Source organism: Passer domesticus, chromosome 33, assembly GCF_036417665.1.
Source record: "Passer domesticus isolate bPasDom1 chromosome 33, bPasDom1.hap1, whole genome shotgun sequence".
Lineage (NCBI taxonomy): Eukaryota > Metazoa > Chordata > Aves > Passeriformes > Passeridae > Passer > Passer domesticus.
In genome coordinates, this window is record NC_087506.1 from 2,458,044 (window position 1) to 2,480,886 (window position 22,843).

The following is a 22,843-nucleotide window of genomic DNA, read 5'->3' on the forward strand; positions in this document are numbered from 1 at the left end:
GGTCAGGGGCAACACGGAAGGCCAGCAAGTGATGGAGACTGCGATGGGCTGGGAATTCACTGGGGGAAAAAAGGGAGCAGTTGAGAAGTAAAAGGCAGGTGGGGGAGAGAACTGTTCAGAGAAGGGCTGAGCTACATCTTGAGCAAGCTGAAAAATGTCATTTGGAGTCATCCCAGATTGATTTGATTTCAAAAGGTATTGAACAATTTTAATTTTTGGGAGGTGTCATGTTTTCCCTTGGAGGTGTCCACGCTGCAAACTTGAGCTGCGTTGTCAAAATGCTCAAGCAAGTCTGTGCTGCAGGTGACACCATTTCTTCTTTGGCTGATTCCAGCCCGGTGCTGAGCTCCAGCAGAGCCCTGCCAGAGCCCAGAGCAGCCTCAGCATCTGCAGAGCCTGGCTGCAAGGAGAGAAAGCAGAAACTGCCCGTCAGCTGAGGGCTCCTGTCCCCTAGTCCCAGCTGCCCGCAGTGCCCAGGCCGTGCTGGCCGGGCTCAGAGCTGTGCCCAGAGCTGCCCATCAGTGCTGCCTTTGGGAGCAGGGCAGGAGGGCAGGACATGTGCCCAGCCTGCAGCCAGCCATGGCACATCCACCTGCTCAGCAGCTGCCCAGAGCAGGATGCTCCTGTGCTCGCTGCCATCTCCCAAAAGCTCTGATCCCACCCTGCCAAGCAGACGGGCACCCACCTCACGCCATCCACGGCTGGAAGAAAAGCTGGTCCCAAACGATGTCCTCAGCCTGCTCCAAGGGCACGGCCCATCCACGCTGCAGCTGGTCCCAAGCACTTCCCAATCCAGACTGGACCACCTAGAATGCTTCCTCTAGAAAAAAACAAACAAATTGTTGAAAAGAGGTTAGAGACAAAAAGGGAAAAGAAGAAGAAAGGTCAAAACTCTTAGCTCTGTCAGGACCTTGAGGAAGGCCCAACCCCTACATGCTAGGGAAAAATCCAGCCATGGGTGAGGGAGGTCCACACTTTCTCTCTTTCCCTCTGCACTGGCCCCCAAAATAACCATGATCCCAAAGCAAACAAGGGCAGTGGAGCAGCCCAAGGCCTTCCTTGCCTGCACAGCAAAGCAGCCCCTGCACAGGTTCTGGAGTCCCACCACTGCTCCCACCACAGGGGTTTGTGTCGGGCTGGCTGCCCCAGCCCCAGCCCCAGCCCGGGGCACGGTGGGTGCTGGGGGCTGTTGGCAGGGCCAGGAGCCCACTCCCATTTCGTACCCACTCCAGCCCATCCCACCAGCCCTGCCAAAAAAGCAGCTGGGCAGCTGACTGAAGATTTAGTTCCATCTGCCCCAGCAAAGGGGCAACCTTTGCTTCCCAGCCAGGCTGGGCAATGCCCAAATCTGGGAGCATTTCCCCACGTGTGGACTCATCTGCAAACTCCCTGTGGAGTTTGGCTTTGAAGAAGTTGCCACAATCATAGTGCATCACCTTCAACTGCTGGTGGCCAGGTCCAGGGAGAGGTTGTCATCATCATGTCATCCTCGCTGTCTCCTGCAGCAGCAGCCCCACCCGGTACAGCTTCTCCAGGGGCTCCTTCTCTTTCCCTGGGGTGAGACCAGGCTGTCAGGGCTCTGCCCAGGGCCCCAGCTGTCAGGGAACCAGGACAAGCAAAACCTGCTTGGATGGCAGCCACCAGGGCTGGGCAGAGCAGCTCAGCTCCAGCACAAGGGCTGTGTGTTCCCATCCCATGACCCTGGTGCAGTGACACAGGCTGGGTTCCTTTGCTTCTCATTGCCAAGGCATGTGTGCAGCTGTAACTTACCAGGGCCCTGGATCTAAGTGTGCCTGTGGCTCTCTCCCTTCTTCTAGGGCAGATGAATATCCTGCATCCAAGGATGACTGAACACCTCTTCTAATGAGGGTCTGGCCAAGGGGTGCATGGATAAACACCACCCGATCAGATTTTGGCACTCTGGGGAGAGAAACCAGAAACTGCCCGTCAGCTGGAGAAGGCTCCTGTTGGTTTTGCCCCACTATTCCCATGCCCAGGCCATGCTGGATGCGCTCAGAGCTGGGCCTGAACTTTCCCATCAATTCTTGGTTTTGGGGGAGAGCAGGACATGTGCCACCTCCTCAGCAGCTGCCAGAGCGGGATGCTCCCGAGCCCGCTGCTGTCTCCCAGCACTGGTATTGCACCCATGCCCAGAGAAGAGGATCCACCTGGAGAGAGCCGTTGTGGCAGCGAGAGCTGGCCCCAGCTGAAGTTCCAGCCCCTCCTGAAAGGCATCTTCCCACAGACCATCTCGTGCAGCAGGATGCCCAGGGACCAGATGGTAGCTGGCTCGCCATGGTACCAGCCAAAGCGGGTCCATTCCGGGGGGCTGTATGATGGTGTTCCTGTGGAATACAGATGGAGTTCATCAGGGGGATGCTGCTGCTCCCAGAGCCTGGCCCCAGCATCCCTGGGCGGGCGAGGGCTGCATCAGTGGCACACAGGGTGACCACTGTCCTCTCACCAGCATCTGGGACTGGTGTACAAACTTGGGATTGCAAAAGAAGCCACTGGTGTGGGAAGGGGACAGTGGAAGCCGTGGCTAGGCCTGACCATGACATGCAAAGGAAATACCCACTGCGTGCTGGGGAAAAACCATGCCCTCATTCTCCCTGTCTGCATTGACCCAAACATATTATAAAGGCAAGACAAACAGGGCAAGTGGAGCAGTCCAAGCCCTTCCTCTTGCCTACACACCAAACCAGCTGGGGCACAGGTTCTGACCTCCCTCTCTGCTACCCTGACCCACGACTGTTTTTGTCAGGCTGGCTGCCCCAGCCCAGCCCCAGTCCTGGGCACAGTGGTGGGCAAAGGCTGCCAGCAGGGCTGGAAGATGGCTCCCCACCCACCCCGGCTCTAAAGCAACTCAGCTGCAGATTCAGTCCCCTGAGTGGCAGCAAAAGGGAGAATCCCCGCTGCCACAGCCAGCTTGGGCTGAGAGATGTTGGGCCATGAGATGCCAGGAGCGGGAGCACAGCCCTGTGTAGGCTCACCTGCAAAGTGAGTGTAGGCTGTGTCTTGCAGGTAGGTGCCACAGCCAAAGTCAATCAGCTTTGCCTGCCCAGTGGCCAGGTCAACCAGGATGTTCGCTGGTTTGATGTCGCGGTGCAGGACCCCGCAGCTGGTGCAGTGCCGCACGGCCTCCAGCACCTGGCGGAACAGCTGCCGCGCCACCTCCTCGCGCAGGAACCCCCGTGCCCGGATGAAATGCAGGAGGTCCTGAGACTGCTCTGGCCGCTCCACCACCATCACTATGTCGCTGGGGAGCTCAAGCCACTCCAGCAGCTGTACGACACCGGGGAAGCCAGTGGACACCTTGTCCTGCAGCACAACCTCCAGGGGAGCGCTGGTGCCGTTGGGCTGCGGGAGGAGCACGATGCCGTCAGTGGGGCCGATGCTGGGCCAGGGCTGGGCAACCCCTCAGCCAGCCCGGGATGCTCTGCGCCCTGCGCTGGCCCCACGCCCACTCTCCCTCGGGACGTCCTGGCGGCTTCCACCATGCCGGGGCTCGGCTCATCCCCGCCCGGCACGGCCCGGCTTCTCCCGCTGTCCCGGCTCACTCACCAGCTCGCTCCAGTGCCGGATGCGGTTCCGTGGCACCCTTTTGATGGCGACCTGCAAGCCAAGGGGACCAGCGGGCTGAGCTCAACGCCCGCCCTGCCCAGCCCCATCCTCCTCCTCCTCCTCCTGCGCCCCCTCCTTCTCCGCCCGCCGCCAGCCTCGCCGCTCACCGGGGCGCCGTCCGAGAGCCGCGTCGCCGAGCAGACGCTGCCGAATCCTCCGCGCCCCAGCAGGGAACCCAGGCGGTAGCGCTCCTGCAGGGCCTCCTGCGCCTTCCCTGCGGGCGGGACGCGGCTGTCAGCGCTCGGCCCGGGGCCAGCAACGGCCCCCGAGCGCCCCTCACCCGCCCCGGCCCGGCCATCCCCCGGCGTTCGGTTTTTGGAACAGGACAGGGGAGGCTCGGGGCCGGCGGCTGCCCTGCCGAGCGGCGGAGCTCGGGCCGGGCAAGCCGCAGCGGAGGCGGCGGGAGAGGCAACGCCGCCTGTGTCCTCCGCGGGCCCTGGGAGGAGCCGGGGCCGGGCTCGGGGTCGGGGTCGGGCTCGGGGCCGGGGCCGGGGCCGGGCCAGGCGGAGCCAAAAGCCGGCGATGCCGCCCCAGCCCCAGGCATTGACGCCCGCCCAGCAGCGCCAGCGCCAGCACGGCCAGAGCCGGGCTGAGGCCAGGCGGCGGCGGGACGGCCGGGGGCGGGCACGGGGCAGCCCCGCCCGGGGCCGGGGGCGGGCCGGGGGCATGGCCCAGCCCGGCACGGGGAGAGGGAGGCGGGGAGAGGAGAGGGACGGCGGGAAAGGGAGAGCGGGAGAGGTACGGGGCAGCGGGAGAGGGAGAGGAGAAGAGACTCTAAAGTTTCTTCTGTCGCTGCTGCTGCTGCTGCTGCCGCCGCCGCCGCCGCCGCCGCCGCCGCCGCCGCCGCCGCCGCTGCTGCTGCTGCTGCTGCCGCTGCTGCAACTGAAGCTCCGGGGCCGTTTGTCCCCGTGTCCGTTTGTCCGTTGCCCGCTCGCCCCCGCCCCGAGCCCCACGTTCCCCGAGGGCAGCCCCTGAGCCTGTCCAAACACGGGAACTTTGCCGAGTTCAGCCAAGAGCCAGAGTCTGGACTCCTGCACAGTGGCTAGGAATCCCCTCAGTCCCTGCTGTGCATTGTCCCTGCTGGGGGTCAAACACTCTCAGAGCGCATTCCCTGAATGCAGAATTTGTACCTGACCCAAGCACTGCACTTACCTCTCCAGCATTGATTTCCAAGAAAAACAGGGGAAGCCAAACTGTGTCTAGGTCATGGTATCTTAAAATGTCTAAAACTTGCCAACTCATGGATCTTAGAAGTGAGATCTGTTTGGAATTAATGGGATGGACAACTAGTGCAAGATGGAAAAGGGGAGCATAAAAACAAATCGAGAAAAACATCTTGAATTGTTTCAATTTTCATTTAATTTCTTAAAAGCTCTTTCAGTTTTTCCAGAATCTTCTCCTCAGTCCTGTTTGCTTTTTCCAAGAACCTTTCCCGGAGAACGAGGTGCAGCTTCTGTCACAAGGTGTGCCACCAACTGCAGCTTTCCACACTGTGGGTGCAGCACAACACTTGCAGCAAAGCAGGAGAAATATTTGAAGAATTTGACAGCTTGTTCTTTTCTTTTCCTTGTGGGCTGGGCAGTTGTGCCATTGGTAAGGTTTTCATTGTTACTGTTCTACCCTAAGAAAACATGACAGGCTACCAAGAACTCTTAGGGAATGCAAGCCTGACTGAATGCAGAGAAAGAAACTCTAGAGCCTGCAGCCAGAAGTGGAGAGCTGTGTGATAATCATTCCAACACCCCCAAGGACATCTTGAAAATGATCTAGAAGATGAAAATGGGCTGACAGGGAGTTTGTTTCTGTCTTCAGTCCAGATTCTTCTACATCTGAAAACAATTCCACAGTCTCCATCTAAATCAAGAGTACAATCAGTTCATGAAAAGCACCAGAACAAACTGGACCTCTCAGGAGATGACGGAAAGAATCTGAAAAGGGAAAATGCAGGAGAAATGCATTTCTCAGCACTGCAGTACTTGCCCACCTGAAACCCTCCTCCATTTCCTCTGCATGCCTGGATCTGTTGGTGTCAGTTCTGTATTCGCTGGTGCCTCCAGCCCTGAATCCCCTCATCTACAGCCTGAGGAACCAGGAGCTCAAGGCTGCAGTGAGGAGACTGATGACTGGACATCTTAGGAAGCATTAAACTGATTGCCAATTTCGGCAAATCACTTGTAATAAAAGTAATCTTTTATAGCTCTTTTGGTTTGGTTCTTTGATTTCCCTGTCGTTTTCCTTTTCAAATATTCTTCCTAAAGCTAGACGATTGTTTCTGCCATCTCTGACTTTGTTTCTCTCCACCTTCCCTGTGGCCACAGACTGTGCCAATGAGGGGCTGCAGTCTCAAAGGTTTTAAAGGAACTAAAGGATCTCCCAGCAAAGTTTTCTGCAGAGATCCCTCTATTCTTGCCTTCTCTGGAGCTGCAGCAGCATTGTCTGTGTGCAGAGCTGGGGCAGATCAGTGCTGGCACAGCAGCTGTGCCCAGCAGCAGCAGCAGCACTTGGTGTTGCCAGTGCTGCTGCCGTGGCCCTGCCCCGCTGCCCTGGTGGCCCTGGTGTTGCTGCAGGGCCTGAGTGCTCTCGGGGCCGGGCACAGTCCTGGGGGTGGCAGTGCCGGGGCTGCAGCAGGGACAGGCCATGGGCACTGCTGGGGCAGCGCTGACGCCTCAGGCCAGGCCCTGGGGGCTCCAGGCTCCTTGCCCAGGCTCTCTCAAGAACACGGCCAGGCCAATGCTCAGCACAGAAAAGCCCCAGGGTGAGCAGCCCCAGGCTGGCCGTGGGCAGGCTGGGGGCAAAAGCATGGCTGGGGCTCTGCAAGGGCCCTGGGGGAGACGGGAAGGAGCAGCAGAGCAGGGGCTGATCCATCCCCAGGGTGCTGCACAGCCCAGGGCAGCGTCCCAGAGCGTCCTCATGGAGCTGCCAACAACATCCCCCCTCTGCAGCCCTGGCCTCTCCCCCAGCTCACAGAGGTGCCGCATCCTTGCAGGCACAGCCACGGCAGCACTGGCTCAGGAGCCCCTGTTTGCATTGCACAGAGCAGGCAGGAGCACCCCCATGCTGGTGCTGTGGGGACATGAACCTGAGGGAGCACAAATGTCATCAGCCCCTGGGGCCAGCAAGGGCTGGGGGACACCAGGGAAACCACTCAGCTTTGTCCTGGCCTCTGCAGTCAGCCAGAAACTTTGTTCCCATCAGGTGGGAGATTCCTGTCCCACTGCAGACGCTATTGCTCAGAGCCAGGGCTGTCTGTCAGCCACCCCTGAACTGCCCTGAGCATTTCCTTGGCTTCACCTTTGCTTTTTTCCCCCCTTTTTTTGGTACAAATTTCTTCCTGTTGCCCACCCCTGTTCCCTCCCCTGCAAAAAGCCCATCCCTGTTTGCCCTTTCCTCTCTGGCCCCACTCCCCATTGCAGTTCCTGACTTGGCACCATGGGAACGTCCCTTGGGGAGCAGGATCATCCTCCAAGTGCTGCAGGAATTGTCTGCAGGCTCCTGCAGTGCCTGGTGCTGCTCCCTTGCCAGAGGCACCACAGGCCAGGGGGGCACATCTGGGCTGCTGTGTCTGCCTGTGGGTCTCCCTGTTCTGGGCAATGAGGAGGAGCTGCAGAGGCTCTGAGGACTGACAGGATGGGCTTTGGGCCTGGGAGGAGAAGCTGAGGCACCTGGGCTGCTGGAGCTTCTGAAGAGGAGGCCCAGGGCTCATCGTGCAACTGCTGCAAGGGTGGTTTCAGAGAATCCCAGAATCAGCAAGGTTGGAAAAGACCTTGGAGATCATCAAGTCCAACCTGTGCCCTGACACCACCTTGTCTCCCCCGGGCCTCCTCTTCTCCAGGATAAACAACCCCACCTCCCTCAGCCTCTCTTCACAGGACTTGTGCTCCAGACCCTTCACCAGCCTTGTTGCCCTTCTCTGGACACACTCCAGCCCCTCCAATTCTTGCTAAATTTGGGGTCCCAGAACTGGACACAGCACCCGAGGTGCTGCCCAACCAGCGCCCAGCACAGGGGAAGAATTGCTGTCCTGGTCCTGCTGGTGACACCATTCCTGGTCCATAGGAGTGCCAGGGGTTGGATGAGGGAAATGGTTGGGAGGGGGCAGGAGACGCAGTCTGATTGACTCTCAGCCATGAAGGGTCTTGATTTTCATAGCTATTCAGTCTGCATTAGAAGGTGCTGGGGGTCAATATCAACTGGACATTGCTGATATCAATCTATAAACAGGAAAAAACATTAAACAGAACAAACTGTTCTCTCTGCATTGTTTTCAAGACAGTATATACACTTTGAATACACTTCAGATATCTGTATAATTAATCAGAGAAACTTGAAAACTTCTGTTATTCCATATGGCTTTTCTTCTTTGGGCATGTTGAACAAATGTTTATGAGCTTTTGTCACTGAATTCCTGAACTGAAGAGCTCAAGAAAGAAGAGGCCTTGGGAGTAGGAAAATTCATCATCAACCTCCAAGTGGCTGAGGATCCATCCCCATCAGAGCAGCAATGAACAGAAATGGGCACAGCTTTGTGGCTGCCCCAGCTTTGGGATAGGCCCTGGGCCTGGAGCAGGAGCAGCTCTTGAGGGCCCCAAGGCCAGGGCTTTTGTGCTGCCCTGGGCACATGGGATGGCAGCAGGGGCTGCAGAGCTCTCAGCACCTGAGCCAGAGGGGAGCAGGGCAGCCAGGGAGCCTCCTTTGGCCTTGTCCCAGCACCTTCCCCCATGGCTGGGGCAGAGTCCTGTGTGAGCTGCAGCTGCTGCTGTGCCCTTGGCAGGGGCTGAGGCCATGGGGCCAGTGGCCAGAGCAGCCTGGCCTGAGCAGAGCTGTGGGGCCAGAGCCGGCTGGGCTGGGCTGGGGAGAGGCCCTTGGTGCTGCCCAGAGCTCAGGGCAGCTGGCAGAGCTTGCAGGGAGCTGGGCTGGGCTCAGAGAGCCTGCCCCAGAAACCATCAGTGTCCATCTCAGCCTGGCTGAGCGTGCAGGGGCAGGACTCAGGCCAGGCCTTGTGGGGCAGGGCCAGCGCCTGTGCAAGGCATTGAAAACAGGCAAGTGCCCCAGAGAGGAGGCTGCTCTGTGCCCTTGGGGGCATGGACAGAGCAGGGAGGGGGCCCAGGACATTTGTCACCGCCAGCCTCTGTCCCCAGCCCTTGGCAGCCCTGGCTGCTGAGCCCAGCTTTGCCCTGGGCTGAGTTTGGCTGTGGCCCAGCTCCATCCTCCTGCGGGGCTCAGGGCCTGTTCCCGGCCATGGCCATCCCTGGCCGGCCTCTCTGCTGGCCCAGAGGCCGGCAGAGCCCGGGGCAGGGCTGTCTGTGCAGGCCCACAGGTGCCAGGGGCTCTGCAGGAGCTGGCAGAGGCTGCCCAGCAGGGAGGCCATGGGGCACAGAGCCCCAAGGCTGCTGTGGGCAGCACGGCACAGGGGCCGTTCCCAGCCGCAATGCTCCTGGCCTGGGCTGGGCCTGCACAGGGGCTGGGCCACCATGGCTGGGCCAGCACAGGGCCACCAAGGGGCCACGCAGCCGCTGCCGGGGCTGACAGCAAGGCCAGGTACACACAAGCAATTGCTGAGCATGGCCTGCGCTGGCCAGGGCTGACTGTGCCACAGGCAGAGCTCAGCTGCCCTTGGGGGCTGCAGGAACAGTCAGGAGCCCAAAGAGCCTCCATGGCTGTGCTGGAGACCAAGGCTGGAGCAGGGAAATGCAGGGCTGCTGCAGGATGGGGAGAGCATGGAATTCCAGCACACACCTCAGCTCTCTGATGATCCCGGCACCATGCTGGGCCCTGTTTCAGACTGGGGCAGGGCAGAAGTTGATGGGACAGGAGCCCTGCGGTGCTGTCAGGGACCTGCAGCTTGCAAGGTGCTCTGCTCTCCCTCAGGTGCTCTCAGAGACATCCAATCCCAGCTGGGCACCTCAATGCAGAAGTGGCACTGCCTCTTCATGGACACAAAACTGATGTCTGCCTGGAAAGGGGCAAAGGTTTTAATACCTGTTGCTTTCATAATATACCAGAAAATATTTTTTATCTGAGGCATTTGAGTACTTTTAAGAAATGGCAAAATTTTCCCAGCAGGAAGGGGAATTTCCTGGATCTACTGGTTTCTTCTACTGATGTCAGGAGAAGAAATACTGATCTTCCCCTCAACCATTGCTACCAACTTTCATTCTAGTATTTCATGGCTTTCTTCCTTCAGGTGTTTCCAGCTCTCCTGTGGAAATGCCATGTCTGAGATCTCTTGATTTGGAGCAGCTGGATCTATGTAATTCCAGTTGTTCCCAGATTTCCTCCTGCAGCTGTTCTCTGCTCATTCCATTGTGTCTTTGTTGACTGCCTTAGTGCTTTGAGAATCAGGGAGTTGCCCAATCTTTCAGAAGTTTCAACACCTTCTCAGTGAGCATTTTAGTTGTATTTGTATCTTTTATGTCACCTCTTCCTAAGTCTTTGTCTAAAATCCTTCCTGTATGGCAATCCGTTGTGGATGGTGGACATGTCAGATGTTGCTGGCATGTCACAAGGTGCTGAGGGAAGGGTTTTGATGTTTCTTAAATTTTATCATGTTTACATTTATTATGTGTGCCATGAAGAGAAACCTTTCTATGCCTCTGAGTCTCACCCGTTCCTGCTCCCTCAAAGCACACAAACCTGATGAGTTGTGGTTCCCACTCCAGGGGCTGCACTTGGATCTCTCTCCACAGCCAGAGCAGAGCTCCCTGGCAAAGGAGGGATGAAGGAAAGAGGACAGGCTGTGGGGATCAGGGCCAGGGCAGAGCCAGGGAGAAGAATGACTTTTGCATTTGATGGAGCTGTGCCTTCCCTTGGCTTTGTTGGCTGACAATCAATGAACATCCCTCTGTGTCTCAGGCAGTTCCTTCTCCAAGGAAAGCAGGTGGGAGTTGGAGCCAAGGAGCTGAAAGCTGCAGGTGCAGCCTGGCCTGGAGGCAGCTCAGATTTGCACAAGGCTGCTCTGAGTGCCAGGGCTTGGATGGGGGAAATGGTGGGGTGGGCGTAGGGACAGAGTCTGATTGATTGTCAGCCATGAAGGGTCTTGATTTTCATATCTATTCAAGCTGCATGAGGAGGTACTTGGCTTCAATATCAATTGTAGATTGCACGTATCAATTTTTTAGAAGTGAAAAAAAACTAAACAGGACCTAAAAAAATGATTTCTCACTGTCTTTTAAAATATAATGTATTCAGTTTCAATACACTCCTGAAATCTGTCTAATAACCACAAATTAAATTATTTGAAAGGTTTATTTGAAAAAAATTCTTCCCAGAGTCTTGGATTTTTAAGGTGTTCTGAATGTTAATGAGGCCTGGGACACTGAATTCCTGCACTGAAGAGCTGAAGGCTGAACAAGCCTCTGCAGCAGTGAAATCCAGCAGCAGCCTCCAAGTTGCTGAGGATGTTAGCAGCCCCCACTGAGGCCATCCCTGCCCAGAGACCGTGGGGGAATGGGCAGACAAGGAGAGCGTCCCTGGGGCTGGGCCAGCAGAACTCAGAGGCACCAGTGGCTCCAGCTGGGCAATGGAGAGTGGAATGTGGCTGGGAAAGCCCTGCCTGGGCTGTGCCAAGCAGGACAGACAAGCCCTGACTCCCATCCACTAAAAAACTCTCTCAAGGAGACTTTTAATAGGAATTACAATTGTTTGTGTACTCTGAGTTGGACTCCCTGGAGAAATACCAGCAAGAGATTCTGAAAAGCTCAAAAGAGCAATACAGCCTTTACTGGCAACTTTAGAAAATCAGAGAAACTTTGGGAAAAGGTTTATTATGACATTAAATCAACAAAAAAACACTTTTCAAAGCATTAATTTGGCACATTCAACTTCGCAAACTCTAAGCTGTTCAATTTTAAGTTCATCAAATTTTCCAAGGGGCATATAAAGTAGAAGCAGACAGGGAGAGAGAAAAAAAGTAAGAAAAATACAGAGGAGCACACACACAGCTACTGCCTCCTGGATTCCAGCCATGTTCAGAAAGAAATTCCAAGAGGAGGTAGAGTCAAGATGTGTTCTTGCCTTGTGGTCAGCCTTCAATACCCCTTGGTCTTCCTGGGCCCTTCCCCCAGGTGAGACTTGGGCTCATTTGGTCACTAAGGAGCTGGGCTGGTGGTTCCAGAGGTGGCTGTGGAGCATTGCCTGTGCTGTGCCAGGGACTGGCAGCCACTGCTGGGCTGGGATAGAGGCTCTGAGGGGATTGGGGTTCCAGGACAGGGCAGTGCTGGGGTTCCAGGGCAAAGCTGGACCTGCCCCTTCCTCCCCCACACATGAAATGTTTCCAGCCAACAATCTCCTCCAGTCTGTCACAATAGGGAATGTTGGAGGCGAAATCCCAATTCTGGTCATGGTCACCTGGACAAGAAGGACAGTTCTTTTCAATTGGAAGGAAAGCACAGAGCCCCAGTGTTTGGAAGGCAGGTGAGAGCCTCACTAGGCCAAGGCCAGCAGAGTTGTCAGGAATGGCAGATTTTGTCTAGGAGCAGTCTTTGGATTTAGGGAATTTTGGAGATGGAACCCCAGTCTTGGCCATGGGTGCCTGGAGAAGCAGGACAGTTCTTTCCCTAGGACAGTTCTTTCCCTAGGAAGGAAAGCACGGAGCCTTCACCAAGCTTTTGAAGACAGATGGGAAGTGACCATGAAACCACTGCCAGCCAGACTTGTCCTGGCAATATTCCTGTGGAAAGAATTCCTTGATATAAGGAAATTTGGAGGTGAAATCTGAATTCTGGCCATGTGTGCCTGGAGGAGAAGGAGAGTTCTTTTCCATAGGAAGGAAAGCACGGAGCCCCAGTGTTTCAGTAGGAGGTAACAGGAGATTCTCAACATACCAAGGTCAGCTGGACCATTCAGGGGGCCCGGAAGGTCAAACCAGCCAGACTTGTTCCGTGTTCCCTTAGTTTTATGGTGCCTCATAATGTCACAACGATGCCTGGGTTCCATGAAGCCTTGCATTGTCACAATGGTCTCTGTGGTTCCCTAGGCCCCACAATGACATGTGACTCCTCTGTTCCATGAGCACTGCAATGTCACAATGGACCTTTGGACCCTGGGGGTTTGCAGTGTCACAATGGTCTCCTTTGGCTCCACAATGTCACAATAGACCATTGATGACAGGAGGCCCCTCTGTGTCGCCCTGGAGCTTTGGTTCCATGAGCCCTGGAGTGTCACAATTGTCTCCTTTGGTTGCCCAGTGTCACAATGGAGCACTGATGTGACGAGGCCCTGCAATGTCACAATGGAACTTTGGTTCCAGCCCTGCAGTGTCACAAAGGCCTTTTGGTTTCACAAGGCCCCACAGTATCACAATGATCCTCTTGGTTCTGTGGGGACCCCCAGGGTCACAATGGTCTCACTGGTTCCATGAGGCCTCACAGTATCAAAATGCTTTGCTTATTCCATAGGGCCCCATAGTATCTTCATCATTCCATGAGTGCCCTCCTTGTCACAGCGGCCCCATGGTTCCACGAGGCCGTGCAATGTCACAAGGGACATTTGGCTTCATGGAGTCCCCTCAGTGTCACAATGGCCCCTTGGTCCCATGACACCACAAAGTGTCATAATGGTCTCCACGGTTGCAGGAGGCCCCACGATGTTACAATGGACCCTTGGTATGATGGGGCGTCTTAGTGTCACAATGATACCTACATTCCATGGAGTCACAGAGTATCAGTACAGTCCTCTTGGTTCCATGAGCCCAGCGATGTCACAGTGCTCTCCATGATTCCATGTGGCCCCGCAGTGTCACAATGGTCCCTTGGTGTCACAAGGCCCCACAGTGTCACAATGGTCCCTTGGTTCCATGGGCCCTGTGCTGCTGCATTCCCCCCTCCCCTTCTCAGGCCGCCCTGCCAGCTGAGAAATGCTCCTTGGGCCTCGGCCTTGGCCAACAGCCCCTGGGCTCAGCTCCTCTGCAGCTCAGCACAAACACTGTCTGCTCCAGGCACTGCTGCTGCCCAACCAGCTCCTGGTTTCTTCAGGAGCAGCCCTGGGAACTGGTTTTGTTCCCTCAGGGGCACAACATGCTTGTTCTCACACTGCCAAAGAAAGCTGTTGATGCCAAGTGCGGCCAGGATGAACCATTGCTGTGACTGCAGCCCCTCTCTTGGGGCCCTACAAACAGCGCTGCAAAAGGAGCCCCTTGGAGCTCTCCTGGGCCAGCGACTCCCTCTGAGTGGGGCCTCTCCCAGCCGGGAACTCTCCCGTTTGCTGCACTCGGGGATCCTGAACAAGGACAGAGCCTGGGCCGATCCCCCCACTCCTCCAGGCTCAACCCTTCACCCGCTGGGGAGATGCCAAAGCATCCACAGGGAGCATTTCCTGCCCTCAGGGGAATTTGTCACAGGTGCCTTGCACTGACTCTTTGTGTCTGTGTGCACACAAGAGTGCCTGTGCTGGGGAAAAGTGACAGAAATTATGCTCTCGGAGGGGTTGGAGTGCCTTGGATAGCTGAGTCAGCCAGGCCTGTAAGTGAGGTGACTTATCACAAGGTCTAAGTGAAGTTAAATGCTGCTAAGAGTTGCTCCTTTGCTATGTTGTTATGTTTAATATAAGTTATAAGCTGAGCTAAATACTGTTAAGTGTTATTTCTCTATTAAATTGGTATGGCATAGGTTGCAAGTTAGGTGAAATACTGTTAAGCTTTGTTCTTTTGCTAAATTGTGAAGTTTGAGGTAGAAGTCAAGGTTTAGTCCTGTTAGGTTTTAGCTGTCTTAAGCTTTTAGGCCATATTCCTTTTATCCTTGCCTTCACTGCCCTTTTGGCACACTCACACACACAGGGAGAGTTCTTGTTTCATTTCTGGTTTGATTGGCTGGATTTGTTTTGGCTTTGTTGTTTCTTTGTTTCCTTTGTGTGCCTGAATTGCCCATTCAGGAACAGAGTGACTCTTGCCAAGGAACTTTGAGCTGCTGTCCCTTAATATTAAATCTAGTTTTTGCTGATCCCTTGCTGGGGATTTTTTGCGCGCTCTCAAGCGCTCGTGCATAAGAGGGTGAAAGAGCCCTGGCCCAGGCTCTGGCCCTGGGGGACACGAGGACACTGCCGGGGGGTCCCTGTCCCCCTGTCCCCCCACCAGGGCCCCGACCCCCTGTCCCCGTGTCAGGCTCTGGGGTCGATCTCGTGGAACATCCTCTGGGGGAGGCTGCGGAACCGGGGGGGGGGGACCCAGGGGGTCAGGAGACCCCACTGTGCACGAGCAGCGTTGGACTGCTCTGGGGGAACTGTGATGGGGGCTGGGGCAGAGTGACCTCCCCAGTGACCTCACACAGCACCTGTGACGTCACACAGCTGATCTGTGATGACACACAGCCCCCTGTGATGTCTTACAGCTCTTGTGATGTCACACAGCTGATCTGTGATGTCACACAGCCCCCTGTGATGTCACAGCCCACATGATGATGTCACAGATTCTTCTGTGATATCACACAACCTACCCTGGGATGTCATACAGCCATTCAATGATGTCACAAACTGATCTGTGATGTCACAGCCCCTCTGTGATGTCAGAGAGATACCCTGTGATGGCACAATCCGTTCTATGATGTCCAGCCATTTATGTCACAGAGCCTACTCCTCGATGTCGAAGGCAACTCTGAGATGAAACACACCTACTCTGTGATGTCACAGCCTGCTCTGTGATGTTACACAGTCACACGGCGATGTCACAACCCACTCTCTGATGTCACAAAGCCACTTTCCATGTTGGCAGAGTTTGCTCCATGGCCTCACACCCTATTCTATGACATCACAGCCAGCTCTGTGATGTCACAACCCCCTCAGTGATGTCACAAAAACCTCTCTATGATGTGATACTGCCACTGTCTAATGTCACAGCACAAATTTTGACCTCACAGCTTGATCTATGATGTCACACAGCCATATCATGAAGTAACAGCCTGCTGTGTGATGTCACAGAATCCCCTCTATGATGCTGTAGTTACTCTGTGACCTCTCACAACAAACTCTGTGATGTCACAGCCCAACCTGTGACCTCACACAGCCCACTCTGTGCTGTCACACAGCCCCTTGCTGACATCACAGCTGCTCTGTGCCTCTAGGACACAGCCACAGAGGTGCCGCTGTGACACAGCCCCCTCTGGGACATCCCCCAGCCCCTGCTAGTGCTGAGCCCCTGTCAGTTCTGGCTGAGCCCTGCTGGTGTCCCTGAGCTGCCCTGGCAGTGCCCCAGCCCTGCTGGGCTGTGCACGGGAGCTGCTCCTGGCCAGAGCTGTCTCTCTGCAGCGCTGCCCTTGCCAGGAGCTGCCTCTGGGCCAGGAGCCCGGCCCAGCTCAGCAGCACAGACACAGCACAAGGACTTTAATGACCCTCTGGGGCTTTGGTGCTCTTTGCATCAGACTCAGTCCCTCAGAGTGTGCTCAGAGAACTTCTCAGGGACTCAAAAAGAGAGTGAAACACAGAAGTTTCTCATACTTTAAACCAATCCTTCTGAGGGACAGGACTGAGAAAGTGTCCCCAGGTTGCAGCCAGAGAACAACACTGGAGGCAGTGATGACAGGTGGGGAGAAGCAAGGGAAAGATGTCTCTGATGCTGAGCAAACCTGCGCCTCTGTCCCTGCAGGCTGTCGTCATCCCCTGGCTGCCCCACCTGGCTGGCGCCTTCCTTTGCTGACAGCTCTGCCTCCTGCCTGTCTCTGCCTGCCCACACAAAGCCTTGGACTGCTCCAGACGCCTTCTGGGGGATGTGTTGCACCACAGCCCTGCCCTGGCAGGGAAACTCCTTTCTCTTGCTATCCAGTCTGGGCCTCCCCAGCTGCCCTTAGCACAATTATTTCTTCTTCAGGCTCATTCCCACTATGAAGAGAAGCTCCAGCCTCTATGAAACCACCCTTTACTCCCTCCCAGTCTACTCCTGTTCTGTCCTCAGTCTCCACACCCCTGAGCCCAGAGCCTGCAGCCTCCTCCCGCTGGTTATGTGATGAGGCATCCAAACCCCATCTTGGGAGATTTTTGGGTCCTCTCCAAGGTCTGTGAAAATTGAAGAACAGTGGTTGAAATTATTTTGTCCCAAATCTTGCAATGAGAGAAAAAGGGTCAATGTCTTTAAACTGAATGCGGGTGGATTTACATTTGTTAAAACGAGGAAATATTTTACAACTATGAGAGCGGCACAAAACTGCATCTGTTTTCGCAGAAAAGTGGATTCCCAACCCCAGGACTTCTCCAAGAGCAGGACCTTGGTGCAGCCTGACCCAGTGAAACCCTCTCATCCCCGAGGACGGAATTCCTGTTGTGTGGGTTCTCTGATGTGCTGGGTGCCCTCACTACGCTTCTGGCCAGAATGTCTGCTGAGGGCAGCCAGGCTGCTGCAGGGACAGTGACCTCACAGCCATCACCATGGCAGCCCTGTCCCCTGGGCCTGGCTCTCCCCTTTCCTCTGCCCCTGCCTTGTCTCTGCTGGCATGAAGAGTTTTGTCATTAATATCTTGTGCCCAAGGTGCTGGGACCAATGGCTTCCCAGGCAGGCTCCTGGAGCACAAGTGGCTTTTCAGAGCCCAGGCAGAAATGAGCCCTGAGGCAGCAGCTCTGCAGTGCTGGCCACCAGGCTGGGCTGCCAAGGGAGGCTTCTGGCCATGCCCTGCAAGCAGCTGCTGCTGCCAAGGTGCCTTTGGTGCCTCAGGCTCTGCCTGACACAGCTCCCAGCACGGCACTCTGCCCTTGTGCCCGAGCCCTTCCCTGTGCTGGGGCTGGCCTCGGGCTTTTCCTGCAGTGGGACCTGCCCTGCTGATGGCACAGGAAAGGCAGTTCCTGCTGGAGCAGGAGGCTCTGCCTGCCATGGGCTCCAACAACTCCAGCAAGGCATTGTTGACTTCAAAATTGCTTCCTGAAGCAGAATATTCGAAGAATTGTTATAGTTCCCATATTGTGGAGTAAATAACTAGTTTGGTTTTTTTTAAATTTACTCTGTGGTGTAAATAAGCCGTGTTATCTAATCATGATCAGAATCAATCAGAGCCATATTTATATAAATATATCTGGTATTCCATCGTTAATCCTGTGTGACAAATTGAATTAAGGTTCAATTCTACCTGTCCAATCTTTTACACCTTTGAAAAAGTCTGGGGCTGGGATTCTATCCAGCCGCTCCCAGTCTCCTTTTTCAGAAGGAATTTTAGAAGTAGAGGCCCTGCAGGGGTTTGAGGATCCATGGTGGGTGTTGGGTGTCATTTCTCCACCTCATGACTCAGCAGGAGTTTCTCCAATAAAGAAATAAAGCTTTTGCCTGAAGCTCCCACTTTGCCCATGACAGGAACCGCTGTGAGTGTCTGGGACATCCCGGCTCGTTGGCAGCCTGAGGACCATTGGGATGTCACCGTGGAGCCCCCGTGAGTGCCTGTGACAGATTGGTGCCTTTGCAGCCCAAGGTGCCCTGGGAGGTCACCGTGGAATGGCTGTGACTGTCTCTGACCACAAGGCTCTTTACCATCCCCAGAAAGCCCTGGGAGGTGTCCATGGAGCCCCCATCTCTGCCTGTGACATTCCAGCTCTTGAACAGCCTGGAGACTCTTGGAAAGTCCCCATGGAACCGCTCTGTGGGCCTGTGACTAATCTGATCCTTAGCATGGCCACCAGGGCTGGGACCAGCTGGGATGCTTGGTTTCCACAGGGCGGGGTTCAGGAATGGGATTCCCCAATTTCCTGCTCCCCCTAAAACCGCGCTGCCGATTGCTGCCCTCCTGCCTCCCATGGAGAGCACAAAAGGCAAAGATCCTGGGCTAGGATAGGAAGAATTTATTGGGAACAGCAACAAGATCAGGAACAAACAGGAACAGCAACAATATTGATAACAAAAGGGATAAGAAAAATGGAAAACTACAACTCAGCTGACTGTCTCTTCCCGGCCACAATTTCCTCCTGCCTGGGAAGGACACCCTTCTCCTCGAGGGGAGAGAGAGACTCCCTTTCCTGCCCTTAGCAATGACCAGAGGTGGGAGTGAATGGAATGTCACGGCCATGGACACAACCTCATGTTATTCGATTCCACATCATGTCATTGGCAGGGGCAGGAAAAGGGACAGGTGTCCTCCCAGCATGGATCACAGGAAACATGGATCACCAGGGCTCTGACCAGCATGGGTCATCCAGTGGGGGATGAAGCTGGAGCAGTTCATGAAGCTCTTCCTGCAGCAGGGGCATTTGCAGGGCTTCCCTTACCGGTGACTCCATTGGTGTTGGGTCAAGTTAGAGCTGCTGATGAAGCTCTTCCCACACTGGGGACACTGGTAGGGCCTCTCCCCAGTGTGGATGCGCCGGTGGGTGACGAGAGTGGAGTTGTGCTTGAAGCCCTGCCCGCAGTCGGGGCAGCGGAAGGGCCTCTCCTCGCTGTGAATCCGCTCATGCAAGAGGAGATTGCAGCTGCTGTGAAACCTCTTCTGACAGGTGTGGCACTCCTAGGGCCTCTCCCCAGTGTGGATGCGCTGGTGGGTGACGAGTTGGGAATTGTGTTTGAAGCCCTTCCCGCAGTCGGGGCAGAGGAAGGGCCTCTCATCAGTGTGGATGCGCTGGTGGGTGACAAGGTGGGAGTTTTGCTTGAAGCCCTTCCCGCAGTCGGGGCAGAGGAAGGGCCTCTCCTCGCTGTGAATCCTCTGGTGCCTGAGGAGAGTGGAGCGGGTCTGAAATTTCTGCTGACACTCAAGGCATTCATAGGGCCTGTCCCCGGTGTGGATGCGTTGGTGGGTCACAAGGGTGGATCTGTAGCTGAAGCCCTTCCCACACTCCCCACACTCGTAGGGCCATTCCCCGGTGTGGATCCTCTGGTGGCAGATCAGGTGGCAGCTCTGCCTGAAGCTCTTCCCACACTCCAAGCACTTGTAGGGCTTCTCCCCATCATGAAGCTGCTCATGGACCATCAGCTCTGAGCTCTGGCTGAAGCTCTGTCCACCTTCCTGCAACAGGCTGGGTCTTTCCTCCTCAGAGCACCCTGGGCTGGGTTTGGAGCACCTCCTCCTGCAGGATCTCAGGGAATTTTCTTCCCCATTGGATTCCTGTGCCATGGAGCCACTCAAAACGGCCTCTTCCACAAGGTTCTGCTGTGGAGATTTGTCCTCGCTGGTCTCCATCCTCATCTCCTTGTCTGAGGAAGGCAGGGCAAGGAGAGGATGGGATTTCCCACCATGCCAGAGGGAAGGGGAAGGAGATTCTCCCCGTGCATCCCTGGCAGGACGGCCTTGGAAGCAGGGTTGTCCTGCAGCCTTGGGCTGTGCTCTGCAGGGAGATGGAGCAGGAGAGAGAGGGAAAGGGGCTGTGACTTCCTCCTCACCTACCTGATGGTCCCGGGACATCTTCCTCTTCCTCGCAGCCTTCTCCTCCATCTGGCAGTGGTTTTGAGATGGGAAATTCTGTTTTGGGAGGAAAACAAGAGATGAGTGCATTGAGTTATGTACAGGTTTGAGGGTAAACCAGGGGTACAGTCTAAGACAGAATTACAATTTAAGAAGAAAATTAAAATTAAGGCAATGATACAGAAACACTGCCTTAAACTGACAGTCAGGATATAACCTGGCACCCTGTTGGTCAGGGTGGTGGTAGCAGTCCCATTAGATGGTGGCCTCAGTCCTGTTGCAGTGATGAACGTGATTCTGTCGAAGCGGTGATCCTGTAGAAGGGTCTGGTCTTCCTCTTAAGGTCCAGTGGTGGTGATGGAGCTCTTGTCCTCTGGGAATCCAGTAGCCAAGGTGCTCCTGGTGCTGCAAGTCTCAGCTTATATCCAGGTAGGAATGTGTGGCTCCTCCCCCTGGGTGGAGCATCCCACAATGGGATGATGTCATTTTACCAGTCCTGCAGGGACACTCAATGGCCCATTAACCTAAGATAGCCCCTGGGGATGTTATCAGGGCTGAGTCATGGAAGAGGTAAAGAACACTGCCCCGCCTGTTTATAACAGTTTCTAAAGGTGTTGATGGAAAACATGCATTTGGTTACATCTTGCACTGCAACCTGAAACAGTGGGGTAATCCCTGCTCGGGGGGTGAACACCATCCCCCCTACCCAAACTGGCTCAGGTGTAAAACCCTCTCCCTGAGAAGGCCACACACACACGGGACAATGTCACACTTTGGGGTCCCAGGGTCCCCATCTCCAGCCTCCAGCCAATCCAGTTACTTGGGGCTCTCTCCTCTCCCCACTGCCCTGTCCTGGTTTAGGGCAAATTTGGGAGAAAACCTCGAAAAGGGGATTCCACTAGAAAGCAAATTCAAGCGGCCCCTCTACCAACCAGTTTGGGAAAAGATTTCCTTGGAGAAAAGTAGAAAACACCTGGTTATTTAACAGGCAAGGGATTCACGAGCAGAGCAAATGACCAATATTAAACAACAAAACCTCTTGCCACTCCAAAAGAGATGACAAACTCAGCAAGTTCCTCCCTGGGCTGTAGCTCAGCACACTCATTCTCTTATCAGTCTCTTATCTGTCTCTTATCAGTTCCTCCATCACTGGAAAAGCCACAGCCCAGACTCAGCCCAATGGGCCACAGGTGTGAGCTGCCAGTGCCCTTCTGGGTGATCAGTCCAGAGCAGGTTAAAACAGCTCCAAAGAAAAAGAAAAATCACAGTCCAGGGAACTTCTCTGCCTCAGAGAGCTAAAAAACCCCTAAAAGCCAAGGAGAGCCCTGTCCCACCATCTGTCCCTCCAGGAGCTGGAATGTGGAGGAGTGAGTGCAGTTTGTAAAACAAACTGCTCACTTCTTCCTCCCTCCCTTCGCTCTCAGAACCAGCCTTAAATGTGCAGAACTCATTTCTGGGCTAAACAGACAAATGTGGGTAGGAGCATGATCCCAGGTCCAGCCCTTCTGGGGGTTTGGGGTGTCTCTGTCCCTCTGACCCCGATGATGTTTGGGTGGGGTCACACCAGGGCTGAGAGGGACAGAGACCCCCCCAGCCTCCACAGGGATGGGAAGGTCGGAGAGCCCCCCAGCCCCAAGCACCCTCAGCAGTGAGAGGGACACAGAGCCCCTGGTCCCCAGCCCTGCACAGGCATTCCCTGAGGCCAGAGGGATGGAGAGACCACCGAGCAACCAGCAGGGCAAGGGGACAGAGACCCCTGAGGATCCCCTGGGCTGAGAGGGACAGAGACTGCCCCGAGCATCCCCCTGGCATGGGGGTGAGAGGGAGGGAGACCCCCAGGCATTCCCTGGGGTGAGAATGATGGACACCACCTCAGGAATGGCCTGAGGTGACAGGGACAGGGACAGAATCCCCCCAAGCCCCTCCCAAGCATCCCTCAAGCATCCCCTGGGCACTGGACAAAATAAACTTGGCAGAAATCAAACTTAACACCATGTTAAATGCCTTGAGGAACATTTGCTCTTGCCACAAGTCACTTGTGATGGAAATGTAAACAAATCCCAAGCATTAATAAACCAACAATGGAAGCAATTCTGTGCCAATTCCAAGTTTCATCGGTTCCTGCACAGCTCCAGCTCAGCTGCTGGCAGGTTCCAAAAAAAAAAAAAAAAGATGGAAATTTGGCCCAAGATTATTAAAAGGAAGGAAAAACTCTGTATAGCTGTGACAAAGGTGACAGGGACGAAGACACTTATGATTTTCACATGTGGCAAAGTCTCCAAGCCTGTGAATTCAGGACTAATTTAGGAATCTAGCTACTTGAGCTGGGCTTCCTGTGGGACTTCTAGCAGCCTTGCGTTCCTCACATTGGGGTGAATGAATCCCATTCCTAAACCTCAGCCTGTGCAGACCAAGCATCCCAGCTGGTCCCAACCCTGGTGGACATGGCAACATCCTTGGGAGTGGGGGAGAATCCCATTCCTAAACCCTGGTCCATGGAAACCGAGCATCCCAGCTGGTCCCAGCCCTGGTGGCCATGGCAACAGCCTTGGGAGCGGGTCCCTGGCTGGGGCTGTGGGAACCTCTTCCCTCTGGTGCCCAGGGACAGGACTGGAGGGAAGGGCTGCAGCTGAGTCGGGGCAGGCTCAGGCTGGATCTCAGGTAAAGGTTTTTCCCCAGAGGCTGCTGGGGCACTGCCCAGGCTCCCCAGGGAAGGCTCCCAGCTCCAGGGCTCTCTGAGCTCCAGCAGCGTTTGGACAGCGCTGCCAGGCCCAGGCTGGCATTGTTGGGGTGTCCTGTGCAGGGCCAGCAGTTGGACTCCAGGATCCTGATGGGTCCTTCCCAGCTCAGCCAATTCTGTGGATCTGGGATCCCATGACCCTGGGGATGGGACTGCCAATGGTTGCCATGGCAACGGGCTCTGGCTG

The 22,843-nt window shown here is 55.3% G+C and overlaps 1 long non-coding RNA gene and 1 pseudogene across 1 annotated transcript; both read right to left on the reverse strand.

Annotated features, from left to right (window-relative positions):
• Positions 1 to 666: 666 nt before the first annotated feature.
• Positions 667 to 2,044, reverse strand: LOC135288598 (uncharacterized). Its single transcript, XR_010351655.1, has 3 exons — positions 1,771 to 2,044; positions 1,437 to 1,552; positions 667 to 820 (listed from the first exon to the last, which is right to left on the reverse strand). It is a non-coding gene; the product is annotated as an uncharacterized LOC135288598 (long non-coding RNA).
• A 16,209-nt stretch (positions 2,045 to 18,253) lies between these two features.
• LOC135288490 (zinc finger protein 239-like) lies at positions 18,254 to 22,526 on the reverse strand (annotated as a pseudogene).
• Between the last annotated feature and the right edge of the window lie 317 nt (positions 22,527 to 22,843).